The sequence below is a fragment of the Thermobia domestica genome, chromosome 1, assembly GCF_964235325.1.
Source record: "Thermobia domestica chromosome 1, izTheDome1.hap1.1, whole genome shotgun sequence".
Lineage (NCBI taxonomy): Eukaryota > Metazoa > Arthropoda > Insecta > Zygentoma > Lepismatidae > Thermobia > Thermobia domestica.
Genome location: NC_137454.1, coordinates 168212557 through 168228822, shown reverse-complemented (window position 1 = coordinate 168228822; position 16266 = coordinate 168212557).

The following is a 16266-nucleotide window of genomic DNA, read 5'->3' as shown; positions in this document are numbered from 1 at the left end:
ACCGCCTTATTTCCTTCCCAACTTTACAATATTACATCGAGAAACTTCGCCTTACCTATATCAGTAAACGCCTACACAGTCAGCATCCCTTACTTCAAGACGCAATGCATCATCTCGCACTCCACCCTACACCACACCGACATCTTCATCCTCCATTATCGCTACTGTTCACCCTATACCATTATACTTTACCGCCAGACGATCCCTTATTATTAGTCATTGGAGATTACATTATTCATGAACATCTTCCTTTCATCCATCCATCTTTTCCTGCACAGTAATTCCTTTTGTGTCTAACTTGGGCTCCCTTCGTCTCTCATTATCGCCTAGAGCTGCCCCTAGGCAGAAGATGACTTCATTTGTCTCACTAACAGAACCTATGTGTTGTCCTGTGTAATGCACCTCGCTTCATACCTCATCTCCATTTTACATGTTACATTTTAACAATTACCATGCCTTAACTCTCTTATCATAGTGGCTGCCGTTTTCTCCATGTACCAACATCATTTGTTATTTCGTTATTTTCGCGATCATTAAGTTGTATTACTATATTAATATGTTACATTGTTTTACTGTGTATAAATATGAATATGTTTTATGTGTAAATATATATATGTTTCTTCTCCTTTCCTTCCTCACCTCATGTTAAGGAACGAAGTTCCTTAAGGCCGACCTTTTATAAGATTATGAAAGCGATATGATAATGGAATAAAATAAAATCTCTTAGCTCACCAATCTCTTTCCCATAGCTCTCCTTTCTTCCTTCCCACCACGCACCTCAAAGAGGGCGTAACCCTCTTATAGGTAGCTAGTCACTACGACTAGCATTAAAAAAAAAAGAAAAGAAATGCAAGCGGACATCCGCTCACTTCCAACAAATCGGGTTCTACTGGAGACACTGGCTACAGCTCACCAAGCGGACTGCATACTACTAAATGAAACATTTCTCAAACGCACAGATCCTTACTATTTTCCCCACTATCATATGTTACGTTCAGATTTTCCACAACCAGTTGCTCGGGGTGGCGCTGCACTGGCCGTTCGATCTTTCCTACCATATCGACATGTCACGCCTGTTCATCCTGCCTTGTACCCGGAGAGCGTCATTGCCACAGTCTACTTCGCCAACAAAATTATCACTATCGCCACCATTTACGTCCGGTCGACTCAACCACTACCCTACCGCTTTCTTACCTACCTGGATACTCATTTTAATACATACGTACTCCTGGCAGATCTTAATTATTCATCACGCACCGCCGAACAAAAGCAACGCTTTGAGGACTTTCTCTTGACAACACACGCGTCCTTCATGCCCATACCGCACGCCACTCGACCGCTTACAGACACTACGCCTGATGTAGTCCTAGTCTCTCACAATCTGGTCACAATATCCACTGTCGACGTCCTGGGGACCATCGGGAGCGACCATCTGCCGGTCCTACTAACCATCAATCGTCCTAGCCGTGGTGCCGTTCCCCATATACCGAATACCAAATACAACTTCCATCGGGCAGACTGGCAAAAATATAACACCTTTATAACGGAGAAGCTCGCTGATGTATCCACCGATCTTACTACTCCAGACGCCATCACTCAACTCACTGACACGCTCACCGACGCTATAATTCAGGGCACAGACCATTCAGTTCCTAAAGCAGCAACACATCAGTCCAGGCCCCCTCTCTCTCCATACGCTCGTACGCTTTTAGTCCGCTCCCAGAGTTACCTTACAGAATACAGACGCACCAAGGACCACCATTTTTTCCATTTACATAAACAATTACAGCGCATGGTCCACTCTTATATCGTCGCCAAAAAACGTCTTACGTGGCGCGCTTCCTGCAACAACCTCCGCAACGAACAAAACCCAACGAAATTCTGGGCCCTCTTCAAACGCCTTACTTTTCAATCCAATAGACCGGAATATCCACTTCTTATCAATAATGTAGCTCCAACGTCTGATGCAGATATTGCACAAACCTTCGCAGACCATTTCCAAACAGTCTTTCAACCACATATGGATCCCGTTTTCGCTCATCCTAGTCACCATCAAATCACCGCAGCAGGTACTCCACATCAGCCTCTTTTGGAACCGACCTTCGCACCTCAGCCTACAGTCCGTACTAATCTCATACAACCCATCACTGCTGAAGACATTCATTCCGTTCTCTCAAACAGGCGCAACACCTCACCGGGGGTGGACTCAATAACCTACCGCCAACTCTCACGCGCGCCGCCTCTCTTTCATCAATTGCTAGCACTACTCTACACTGCCATTCTCAGCACGGGCTTTTTTCCTTCCACCTGGAAATTAGCCAAAATTGTTTTTCTCAAACCGGGGAAGAATCCCACCGAGGTCACATCCTATAGACCAATCAGCCTAACCACAGTACTCAGTAAGACATTTGAGCGGATCATAGTGAAACGGCTTCATACATTCATAGAACAACATAACCTCCTTCCAGTCACGCAGGCCGGCTTCAGACCATTTTTTGCCACTTCCGACCAGCTACTTAAACTCTCTTCACTGATCGCTAATCACTTTAATAAACATCTTCCCGCGGTCCTGATCTCCTTTGACATTGAACGGGCCTTTGATACGGTATGGCATGAAGGATTGATTTATAAACTACAAAAACTTTTACCTCTTCCCTATGTGCGTCTAATTTCAAACTTTTTATCTCATAGGCGAGCCTTCATCCAGATCAATAACGCACAATCTACTACCTTTCCTTTACAGGCTGGAGTACCACAGGGGTCCGTTTTATCCCCCCTCTTATATATCCTATATGTCTCTGACATGCCTCTCCCACCTTCACCGATACATGCCTTTCAATATGCTGATGACACGGCCTATCTTGCCCTGGGATCGTCCGTGGATCGCATAACAACACAGCTACAACTTGCAATAGACAATCTGCTCGCCTGGTGCCTCAAATGGAAACTCAAGATAAATCCAGCTAAAACGCAAATGACGCTCTTCGGGCCTAAAAAACATAAATACTGTCACTCTAGGAATCCGGACCGTTTACATATCACAGTCATGGGCTCACCTATACTTCTTAGCAATAGTATTAAATACCTTGGCGTACATTTTGATAGCCACTTAACCTGGCGACATCAATTACGACTTGTGGAGCAAAACATCCGTAAACGACTGTACTTGCTGAGCCGTTTAAAGGGTACCACATGGGGCTTAAATTCCACCCTTCTACTTTATACATATAAAGTATTTGTTCGCCCCGCACTCACGTACGGCCATCTCGCCTGGTTCTCTGCCAATCAATATTACTATGACCGCCTCCAGATCTTAGAACGCCGAGCCATCCGAATAGCCTTTTCACTGCCACCCCGAACACCAACCGCCCTAGTCTATAAACAGACGACAATGCCGTTTCTCCTTACTCACCTTTATCGTCTCCGAACCCGATATATCATCCACCATATTACAAATGCTCATCCGATCATTGCAGATCTTTTAGATCAGACACCTACCTTTCCTCGTCGCATCTACCCACCGGTCGATCATCTGCTGGCGATCTATGAAAGAGAGGCTCAAACGGCGGACTATAATCCAACTCGACGCATATATATAGACCATCCGCACATATACCCTACTTAAACCTCATTCTTCTGGCTGCTCACTTGTCCACTGCATTTTGTCGTCTTTTGCTATGCCAGAATAATTAACAATCATACAGCCCATTAAGGCCGAATCTTCTCCTCCAAACTTGTACTTGCCCTGATTTCCATCTCTCTTTTCTTCACTCCACAATCACTCAGACCTCTGGCCAGAGAGAAGGCGTAACCTTCTGTGGCCCGCCCATCTCCGGATGGGAATGAAATTGCTTTTGTATGTATGTATGTATGTAAATGCAAGCGGAACTGGCCACCTGGAATCTCTAACCAGGTAAAAAAATAGGGTATTCGTTGCTGGCGAAGAAAAATAACCAAGTCACTTAGTGTGTCCATCCCCAATTGTTGATTTTATTCGCGATCTTCGTACATACGGTTGGAATACTTGCCTCTTTGGGGTTTAGGAAACAACCGTCGAATTGTATTTTCATACCTCCACGGAGGTCGGCACTTTGATTTGATCTTAACTGTCGACAACCTTGCTATTCTCTAGGCTTACGATTTATTTTGATAATCTCTAGTGGGAGAGATTAAGGGTTTCACTCGAGTGGAGACTGCGTTACCGTACACATTAGTGTACATATTTTTGGAAGCTTAGCTTCATCATTCATTCATTTCATCTTTTCATTTCGTCACATCTTTTCACTCATTACCTACACCGTGACTTATGGCGTCCCAACCTGTCATTGGACAACATTCTGGCTTACCACCTATAGCACCGGAACCTTCTTGCTCATCTGGGAAACCGCTTAGACGACGTTGCCATTCTCTGGAAAGGATTTCTAGCAGTCAGGGTTCATCAGCTCGTCAACGTTCTCCTGTTGCATCCACAAAACTACCACCCGCTAAACGTCAACATAAGCTAAGCGATGCCAGCTCTGAGGCATCCATGATCATTGACATTCAGGATGATCGTCAGTTTCCAAACCTGCCTCCTCCTAGTCGACCAGCCATCCATTCTTTCCTGCTTCAGAACTTTGATCCAAAATTTTCAAATCCAAAGCTACTTTTAGTACAGATCACAAAATACATGCCTCGGGCGAACATCACTCAAATAGTCAAGACTAGGAACGGCATGATTATTAAGACGCCTGACCCGGAGTTTCTCCGTACGACACGGAACAAGTGCAGCTTTGAGATTTTTGGCTCCAAATCAACCATGACCAAGCTTAGCGACCAACGCCCGAAACAGCCACCACCACCGAGGAAATCACCAACATTGTCTGTAGTTATACGAGGGGTAGATCCGAGCTATAGTGACGAGGAGGTCTTTGAAGAACTTAAACTGGAAGGGCACAATATCATAAAATGTATCCGAATCAAAAACGATCATGGGTTGACCTACATGGTGCGGGTTCTCACAAACTCTCAACAGACTATCGATGAGTTACTCACCCGTGGCGCCTATATCTATAAACAACGCCATCGTGTTGAACCATCACGCACCTCCGCTCCTTTACCCATTCGCTGTGAACGGTGTCAGGTCTACGGTCAGCACTCCACTTCCCAATGTAAAAATCCATTCAAATGTGGTTATTGTTCCGGCCCTCACCCTACAAGAAGCTGTACAAATTTACAATCACCTCCAACCTGCTCCACATGTCAAGATCATTCTCACCCTACATACAGTTACAAATGCCGATCCAAACCAGCTCCTGAACCAACAAAGCCAGAGACTGTGGCACCATTACGCATACCGGACCAAATCCAACCACCCGCCAATCCAGCTTTACAGCAACCTGTAACTGTCCATCAGCTTCTCACATTTCTTACCTTCTCGCTACAAAATATCCATCCATTCCTTCGAGATCACATCGCCCAACAAATTCAAATCGCGGCTAAGGCAATTTTCCACGCCAATATCTATCCAACATATTCCGGCAATGTCGTCTATTATCACTCAAATGTACTCGAAACTGAGGTTTAACAGCTATCCTGTCATCATTCTCTGCATTATGGCGCTCTCCTTTTTGTTCTTAAACATCCGTTCTTTACCACAGCATAAGCCGCTCTTCGAAGCACTTTTACTCGAAGAAAAAATCCATGCCTTTATCCTTAATGAGACACATCTCACACCCAGATTGTCATGCCGCATACCTCGCTTCCAACTGTTACGCCAAGATAGCACTTTCCCTGCTAGGCGAGCCAACGGGGGAGTAGCGATTGGGTTTTCACCTTCCATTCCATTTCGTAGTCACTCTCCGACTCTGCCTAATCTTCCTGAATACCTTATCACATCATTATATTATCAGGAATTGTATGTGACTGTAGCAACTATATACATCCGTCCTGGGCATGATATTCCGTTCAGCTTCTTTCAGTATATCTCCAATACCTTCCGTACCTACATCATTATGGCAGATGTGAATTTACATAGCCGGACACATACTCAACGGGATCGTTTCCTCAACTACATCACCAGTCATACTACTGGAGTGACTCTGCCACTTCCAAAACCGACTCGTCCCGCGAGTCAGACTACTCCAGATATAGTTATTGTTTCGAACAACATGTCACATCGTAGCTGTGTTAACGTTCTTGATCTCATTGGTAGCGATCATGCTCCAATCAAGCTAGACATTCAGACTCGTGTAACTACCACTTCTCAGTCTTCTTCTCCCCGTACTGTCTATCGTTACGATAAAGCAAATTGGACAGCTTACAGATCGTATCTTCAGGATCATCTTCATCATTTACAGCCACCAGCTACAGAATCAGAACTTTCTGAAACTTTGGATTCTCTAGTTAATGCTATCCATAACGCCACAGACAAACATATCCCTAAGTCAACAGTTTCGACTTTTCGACCCTCTTTACCTCCTCAATACTTACCATTGATCAAACGGTCCCGACAGTTTTATAGAGATTTTGCTGCCACTGGCAACCTTGACTCTCTTCATCATTACAGGCAGTTGCAACGAACGGTGCACAACTATCTTAAGGCTTACAAATTGCGATGCTGGGTCAAAGCTTGCAACAATCTCGGCTCACTTTCACATCCCACTCAGTATTGGAAAAGATTCCGACAGCTTACAGGTCGAAATACTCGTACAACATATCCTCTTATCGACAATAATACTCCGCTGCACACTGATACAGACAAGGCCAATGCATTTGCAAGATATCTCCAGGACATCTTTACGCCTCTTGCACCTGAAATTCCACATCGTTCTCATCCAGTCGACAAACTCAATGTGGATTCTCCTCATCTACAGCCTAATGTTAATCACACTCTGCCTGAAAACAATCCTCTTACTACACCGATCTCTATATCTGACATCAATTCAGTTGTAGCTCACAGACGTAACACAGCCCCTGGCATGGATTCTATTACATATAGACACATTAAAGAAAGTCCGTACGTAGTATTATATCTGCTTTGTCACATCTTTACTTTTATCCTTCGCACTGGCTTTGTACCTGCTGACTGGAAAACTTCGAAAACTCTTATGTTTCTCAAACCACATAAACCTGTTGCTTCTGTTAGCTCATACCGTCCTATTCAACTAACATCGACCTTCAGTAAAATACTGGAACGCATCATTGTCAAACGTCTTCATTCATACCTGGCACATCACCACGTCATTCCACTCGAGCAAGCTGGTTTCAGACCTTCTTTCAGCATTAATGACCAATTGCTCCGCCTCTCAAATTCCATCTATACTCACTTTAACACAGGCAACCCGTCCTGCTTGGTCCTGTTTGATCTCGAGAAGGCTTTCGACAAGGTCTGGCATCCCGCTCTCATCTATAAACTCAAACAGCTCCGCCTGCCTATTGCTTACCTTAGATTCATCTTTAATTTTCTTAGCTGTCGATTGGCTTATGTCTGTATCAACACTAGTTTTTCATTTCCTATTTTTCTTCATTCTGGAGTTCCCCAAGGATCGGCTTTGTCACCCTTACTATATATTCTATTCGTTTCCGACTTCCCAGCAGTCCCAGATAATGTTAAGCTCTTTCAGTATGCCGATGACACTGCACTTTTTGCGACGGGCAAAACAATTCATCAGCTTAATCTGGCTCTCCAGGATGCTATCAATGTCTTTGTTGATTGGTGCTCCCACTGGAGACTGATAATAAACCCAGCAAAAACTCAATGTATTGTATTTCTTGCCCCGAAGCATCGTTCACGTGTACACCGCAACCCAACACTCTTACACCTCTCTGTACAAGATGTACCTTTAAAACCTACTCGCAGTGTCAAATATCTAGGAGTAACCTTCGATCATCAACTAACCTGGACACCACATCTGAAAGATATCTCCAAGAAGGCGTACTCTCGCCTCAATCTTCTGAAAGGTCTTGCTGGAACTACCTGGGGACTCCATACTCATACACTTCTTAACACGTACAAAGTTTTCCTCCGCCCGATTTTGACGTACGGATTTACAGCTTGGATATCTGCTCCGACCTCATACTATGAGAAATTATGCATCTTGGAACGTCATGCCTTGCGAATTGCTTATCGTATCAAATTACCAAGTCCCACTCAAGATCTCTATCATAGACTTACATTTCCGCATATCTTATATCATTTAGAAACATTACGCACTAAATATATTACCCAGCGCCTGCACAACAATCATCCACTTCTTCAGCAAACTTTTGACGATCATGCCCGAAGTACCTCTCCCGTTGCCGCTTTGTTCCCTCCGCTCTCATTACTATTCACTTTGTACCATTACACTCTACCTCCAGACCACCCAGACGCCGTCTACTACGAGCCATACACTACAGCCGCTCATCTACCTCACATATGGCCATCACATGCACAGTGACACTTTGTGTACTAACAGGGCTCCTCTGTCCTCATTGATGCCTAGCGCAGCCCCTAAAGATAACCAGCATTAGTTCAACTAACAAAACCTATGTGTTGTAGTGAGTTTCGCACTTCATTTCATCATTCCACATCATATCACTTACAGTTATGGTTTTCCCTCACTGCAGTTTATGTATTTACCTTTCCTCATGATTATGGTTAAAGGCCATAATGACTGTGAAAGTTTGAATAATAAAGTTTTCTGTACCTACCCATAGCCCAACCATTGCTTTCTGAATAGCAGAATATACTAAACATCTCTTCCCCTACAGAGGGCGTAACCCTCTTCGGGTAGTAGCTAGCGTAGGCTAGCTGGTAAAAAAAAATGCAAGCAAAACGCGCGTATTCGCATTTCACACTCCTACTATGGAAGAACCTCTGTTCAACAATCACGCAACGCCGCCATATTAGAATAAAATCCGTCCATCAAAAACCACAAGTGGCAAAGCTCAATTCTTCATACGTAAGTATATACATATGGTAAGTATTATAGGTTAATTAATTCCATAAATTAATTAGTTTTAAAATTCAATAACAATAATGCACGTTTGCAATTATGTAAATATATCATGTAAAGCAATACGTAGTTCCCGCGTATATATGCGCCACGTCTTGTAATTCCAAGTCCATAAAACCATTCAAACAGGTATGGCTATAAGTAATCACGTAATCATACAAAACAATTACTAATGTATAAAAAATCAGTAACAAAACCACACAGTAATGGCGCCAGCGGAAACATCTTACACGCGTCATAAGGTAAATAAAAAACAAACAGTGCTTTCTGAGCACTGTTAAATAAACAGAGCTTTCTAATGCGCAATAAAAATAAACATTGGTCGCGGGTAAAAATAACAGGGCTTTCTGTGGACTAATAAAAAATGAACAGAGCCTTCTAAGGGTTGCTAAAAAATGAACAGGGCTTTCTGAGGACTAATAAAAAATAAACAGGGCCTTCTAAGGGTTGCTAAAAAATGAATAGGGATTTCTAATGCCTAATAAAAAATAAACAGGGCCTTCTAAGGGTTGCTAAAAAATGAATAGGGATTTCTAATGCCTAATAAAAAATGAACAGGGAAAAAATCAATTTGATAGGAGTTTAATTAAAGGGTTAATTAAATTGATATCAAAATTTAATTAAATTATATCTTACAATGTTGCATAATTTACACTATAAATATACAAAATGGGGAATTTCAACCCTTTAGGGCATAATTTGACAACACCGCAACGCTAAAAAGCCCGTAATACAGCGTAAAAGGCCACAATTAAAATAATATCGCCTCAGGGAGGTCAGATTTGGAAAACATTCTACTAGATATCATAAACCTCGCCTATTTTATATCTAAGTGAAGTCAGAGCATCAATTCGGCTCTCCCTCCTTGTGGTGCCTAATGGCTTTAAAGTGAGACTGCTAACGTGTTCCTTCCTGACGCATACTACAATATTTTGCAACTCTCAACAAAGACAGTATTTTACTTTTAATTTATTCACTAAGAATTTGAATAATTTCATTTTGGACATCTTTTCCTAACTAATGGTGGTATTTAATTGTCCTCCCATGGTTCTTTTCATGTGTTCGGCCATGACGCTGTCAAACTTTGCAAAAAGTTCTACCAGTTTCAGAAAATTACCATTATTACTCGTGTAAAGTTTATCAGATGTTCTACGTAACGGTAGACATTATTCACCTAAAAACTGTATTATTGCAACTAGTCGTTCTATTACGTTCTTTCAATGTTGTGCTTCGGCATTTAACATTTTCTCGTGTTCTGCGTCAATTGTAAGACCACTCTTCAGTCGTATCGAAAGCTCCATCTACCTTCTATGCGACTCAAGGTGAATAGAAGACCTATCATGACTAGCAAAAGCTTCAGAAACGTGACGCCAATTGTTATCATCAACTGTGAAAGGTATTTTATTTATGGATCTTGGTCTATAACGACATCACTATGTGTGATATTTGTGCTCGCTTTTGTGGTGAGATCGTCATTCATTGTATCTATAGAAAATGTGAAAACGAAGGTGTATCACTAACAGAGAGCAGTCACTGAATTATATTTCCTGACTGACTGAGTTCTTCATTTAAATCTATTTTTTTGACTCATTGTCATTTGGAGGAACGTTAGGAACTTATACAATGTAGCTGATAATCTTATCTACGTCGCTGCAATAGAAATATTGAACGAGATACATGTGGCTAGTAGTTTGATAACTGAAAATGATGAGAAGTGCTCTGAGTTTCCTAAATGAGTATTTTTTTAAATGTGAGTGAAATAAGTTTAATTACATTCTCAGGAGAACACCATGTGGACTTAATACGAAGCATTATATTTTGATAATATTCTTTCTTCAAATTTTGCCGCCCATTAGACTTGCCGCCCTGGGCAGTGGCACGGCCAGACCCCCGTCGCGCCGGCCCTGGTTTTGCTAAAACTATCGTTAGTTTCGCAAAAATAACGATTTTATTCGAGAAATAAAGTTTCCCGCCAACTGTGAATTAGCCCGCCCATATTGAATTCTCATAAAATTTCAACTCATATCTTTAGCTTATCGTCAGTTGACGTTAGTTTTGCTAGAACTATCGTTGGATTCGCAAAAATAACGATTTTATTCAAGAAATAAAGTTTCCCGCCAACTGTGAATTAGCCAATCTGTAACGGACCATTTTGGTACATGGTCCTTACAGTATATTTATGCTTTAATGTAAATACAGTTTGTCAACTCTTGCATTAGCTGTTTATCTGAAAATTTGAAATAGTTTGTTTATTTAATCGATTTTTATCATTGAGCCAAAGATTATTTATGTCTAGATGTGTAATATGTTAGTAAACTCGCAGATTCGGAATAATGAACTATGTAATACAATTTAAATTTTCTAGTTAAATATTGATTGAAATTATATAACAAAATAATTATACATTTTTATATTGTATCTATGATCAATTTAATCTACGAAACGTGTGATATTAAAGAAATCTTAAATTTGTTTATAAAATATCTTAAAACAAATCTGTAAGAAGAAGAAAAAAGTAGTAGATACAGAATGTATTAAAAAAAAAGAAGATTGATACATTAATGAAAGTTGTTATTGATGCTTTATAATTGAAAAAGTGTGAAAAAGAATACTTTGCCAAATACATAAGATTATTACAGACTTAGCGTTAATTAATTTGGTGCATCTGTACTGTAAAATTTTATATAATAATATTTATATTTTACTGAAGGTGATATAAATATGATAAACATGTATGAGTAAATAGTTAGGATCCCTGACAATATTTCATCACCTGAATACGTCGGACTTCTTTCGTTTATTTACGTATTTCCAGATAATAAGCAGATGAAAATAGTTAGTTGTTCTTGGCAGATAATATAGAGTGATGAAGCGTACTGATGATGGATGTGGCCGGGTAGCATAGTAATACAACATTAGTCGCTAATGCATATTCGTCAGGAAACTGTAATGATCACTGTGAAGCTAAATACTTGAGGCAATGCTGCAATATATAAATGCATGGTGCCAATAGAGCCCTATCTAGTTTGCATGTAGCGAATTGCCCTCTTTGAAGACTTCACGTCTGTGGTATTTAAATAAGTTTACAGACTGATTGAGACATGTAACATTAAGCGGCGTTATAGTGAAATGTACGTACTTCCTTCCCATACCATCATCTGGTGTTTCCTTCCTACAAGTTACACTGATAAATCTGTTAACTGCCAATCCAGCTATATTTAATAATTATCATTATGCCACGAAGACCATCTGGAGATTCCCAATCCCGACCACATTGCTACGCATCACGACCAGGGGACTTGGCAGCGTACCTTTCGATATCCAGGCCAACATAAATTCTAAATCTATTTGGAACTGTCTCGTGTTGCCTTGGTGATATTAATAGTCGTGACCCGGCAATGTGAAGGGGCGGCTACAAATCCATATTGAATTCCTTTAAACTTCGAACTCATATCGTTAGTTTAAGATTAGTTTACGTTAGTTTTGCTAAAATTAACGTTTGTTTTGAAAAAATAACGATTTTATTCGACAAATAAAAGTTTCCGCCAAATGTAAACCCTAAGAGCACATTTACATAACAGGCATACATAAGAAGTATATAAGACACATACTGGACACATTCTCATGTACCTGAGGGAACATGATAGGCGTTATTTCTTGAATAATATCGTTATTTTGCGAAACTAACGATAGTTTTAGCAAAACTAACGATAAAGTAACGATATGAGTTGGAATTTTATGAGAATTCAATATGGGCGGGCTAATTCACAGTTGGCGGGAAACTTTATTTCCCGAATAAAATCGTTATTTTTGCGAAACTAACGATACTTTTAGCAAAACTAACGTAAACTAACGATGTGATATGAAAAACTTTTGAAATTCGTTTGTGGGCGGGAACCGTAAAGTTGGCCTGTCCATTTATTTCTCGAATAAAATCGTTATTTTTGCAAAAGTAACGATAGTTTTAGTAAAACTAACGTAAACTAACGATGTGAGTTGGAATTTTATGAGAATTCAATATGGGCGGGCTAATTCACAGTTGGCGGGAAACTTTATTTCTTGAATAAAATCGTTATTTTTGCGAAACTAACGATAGTTTTAGTAAAACTAACGAAAACTAACGATATGAGTTGGAATTTTATGAGAATTCAATATGGGTGGGCTAATTCACAGTTGGCGGGAAACTTTATTTCTCGAATAAAATCGTTATTTTTGCGAAAGTAACGATACTTTTAGTAAAACTAACGTAAACTAACGATAAACTAACGATGTGATATGAAAAACTTTTGAAATTCGATTGTGGGCGGGGAACCGTGAAGTTGGCCTGCCCATTTATTTCTCGAATAAAATCGTTATTTTTGCAAAACTAACGATAATTTTAGCAAAACTCACGTAAACTAACGATAAACTAACGATGTAGATAAAAAAAGGAAAATTCGTTAGGTGGGCGGGACAACTTCACAGACGTAATAGTTATGACCACTTGGCAATCTCGCATTTAGGCGAGGCGCAAGTTTTTCTCTCTCTCTCTCTGTAGCGACTTGGTGTCACAAAGAAACAGACTATTCCCCTTCAGGTGAGAACCGTGTCAACCAATACTACAGGGGGAGGGACGGTGGAGAAGTTCCAGTTCCAAAGCGTTATGTTTTGGAAAAGCTGCTTTGTCTGGTAGATTTGTTTGCAAAAGATCTGCAAGCATATGGAGCCTTATGAGGCAGTGCGCGGCGGGATAACCCCCCCTCTTACTGCGCAACCCCCGCAGTGGCCCAGAAGCTGTTAAGCTGGGGAGTTTGGCAAACTATCAAGCAGAAAGCAACTAGCAAGCCCCGTTTCAAACGCACTTACTTAAAAAGAGATTATGTTGCCAATAAAACGAAAAGTGATTTAGCACAAATAAAAATTGAAAATATTGGAAGGAGGTTTGTACAAACATGCAAACATTAAGAGAAACCGCCGCTGATAATAATGTTCTAATAAATAAGTATAGTGTCATTTAATCCAATGTGTTTTCGTTGTTTGTATGAGTGATATTTGTGTGCGTTACGGTCTGAATGATCATCTGATCGTCCGTGAGTTTTTCGAGACGAGACACCCGAACCTCTCGGCGCCTAATACTCATCTCATTATTGAGACCGACGAGTGATTTGGAAACAGTTTGTAATCTCTTCTTGGAGAGGTCCTTCATCGTCCTGTCCAGGTAAGTTCAAGTATCAGGAAGATACTTATTGGTAGGACCACGAACCACGAACAGCGACCAGATTACCCGGAGTGGTTACAAATAAATGTTCACCCAAATAGAGACCTCGAATTGAAATGGTTACAAATAAATGGAAGCCCGAACAGCGACCCGAACTCCAATTGGTTGCAACAAAAGTTATGTGATAAGATTAATTTACCTATATTAAAGAGAGTGCCAGCCACATTTGTTTTGATCTTTTTTTTTTGCTTGTATTTCTTTTACTTTTTTCCTTAATTTTTTTTTTTTACAAAAAAAGATAAACACCAATAGGCAGGCCTCTATGGATAGGTGCTGACTGCCACGGGTGCTGACTGCTACAGCCAATTATTGGTGCTGACTGCCACGACTGTCACTGATTGCAAATATGAAGATGCTGACTGCCACGACGGCGTGCTGACTGCCACGAGCCTGGGAGAAACTGTATTTGGAAAGAGAGGAATTAATCCCTCATACCGTCATTTCCCATAAATATAGTCCAGGCATCCAACTATGGTCCAAGACAACTCTCATGACGTCATTAGCAATAGCTAGTACGGTTTCCTGTCAGGAGTTAAGCTAGGCATCGGAAAGAACATCCAATAGATGGTGCAATAGGGCAACATAGTTGGTTTGAACGCGTGGGTCTTATTTGCGCGGGAGACGTGATGTGATAAAAATAACAATAACTGCCTCGTGCACAAAAGTCTGGAAAGTAAGCTTCGGTGGATAAAATTGATAAGTATGATACACATGAAAGTTGTTATTTTAAGAACAGTCTTATGTCTACACTAAAACTAGATATAAACTACTGAAGGAAGTTATATTGTTTCTGTGTAGTAGGCTAGTAAACAAAAGTCTTCAACTTGAATCCCAACAATGTACCACAATTTTCGTGGACCATAGTTGGGAATTCTAGTCTGTGAAATGTAGTAGCGTGTTATTACAATGTGGACCATAGATGTATCCCATTTGTTTTGCACCTTTATTTCTTAGTTCAACCCTAGGTCTATTTCATTGACTATAGGCAGTGGCGGATCTAGGCTGGGGCCCTGGGTTCCGGTCTATCAGTTTTATTGAAAATTACTAAATTATTAAATGCCAAGAAGCAATTGATTGCTTATTTTACTGGTGAAAGACGGAAACAAGGAACCCTTCCGAAAACTATTTTTCCGAACCTCTTGCGTAAGCTGATGGAAACGCTTCATGATCGAGGAGCAGTTAACCTACAGTCTGGGTTTCGCAAAACTGGAATATATCCACTGAACAGGAACGAAGTGTTAGATAGATTGCCATAATCTGATCCTGAAAGGAACAAAACTTCCTCTCTTGTATCAACCGTTTTCTTACAACATTTAGAGAAAATGCGTTATGGAAACGACACCAGTACCAGTGCTAATAATGATGATACCAATGCGTTAGCGTTCAAAAAATGTACCGGTACTACCCGGAAGAGACAACTACATGTTGAACCTGGTAGAGCATTTCAATAGATGAGTTTCAAGATTTGGGAAATGTTGGAGCAGAACAGCCTTCCACAAGTGGACCTCAAGCACCAAAACGGAAGGTTTCTAAAAGTAAGATGAAAGTGAAGCGCAGACGAGTTTCAAAAGAATTTGAATCTTCAGACAGTGAAGATGACGAGCCGGAACTCTCACGTTTAACTCTTTCAATTTCAGATACAGATACAAATGTCTCTGTTACATGAAGACATGAAGACGATTTCTCTACCATCTTTAGCCATGAAAACTCCAGTTGCAATGGCGTTGACTTGCAAGAGGGTGTGTATGTTATTGTGTCTTATGACAGTAGGCTATGGCCAGGCATTGTAAAGAAAACAAGGGAGACAGGGACTGTTGTTTCTTGTATGGAAAAAGCTGGCTCGTACTGAAAATGGCCACAAGAAGAAGATAGGTTATATTATCCACTAAGTGATATAATCATTAACATTATTCCATCTCAGCAAATTTCCTCTTCCCGAGGATTTTTCAAAGTGAAAGAACTTGACAGAGGTATGGCACAGTATTTGGAATTGAATTAGTTTTTAACCTGTAATGGTACTGGTGCTTTCTT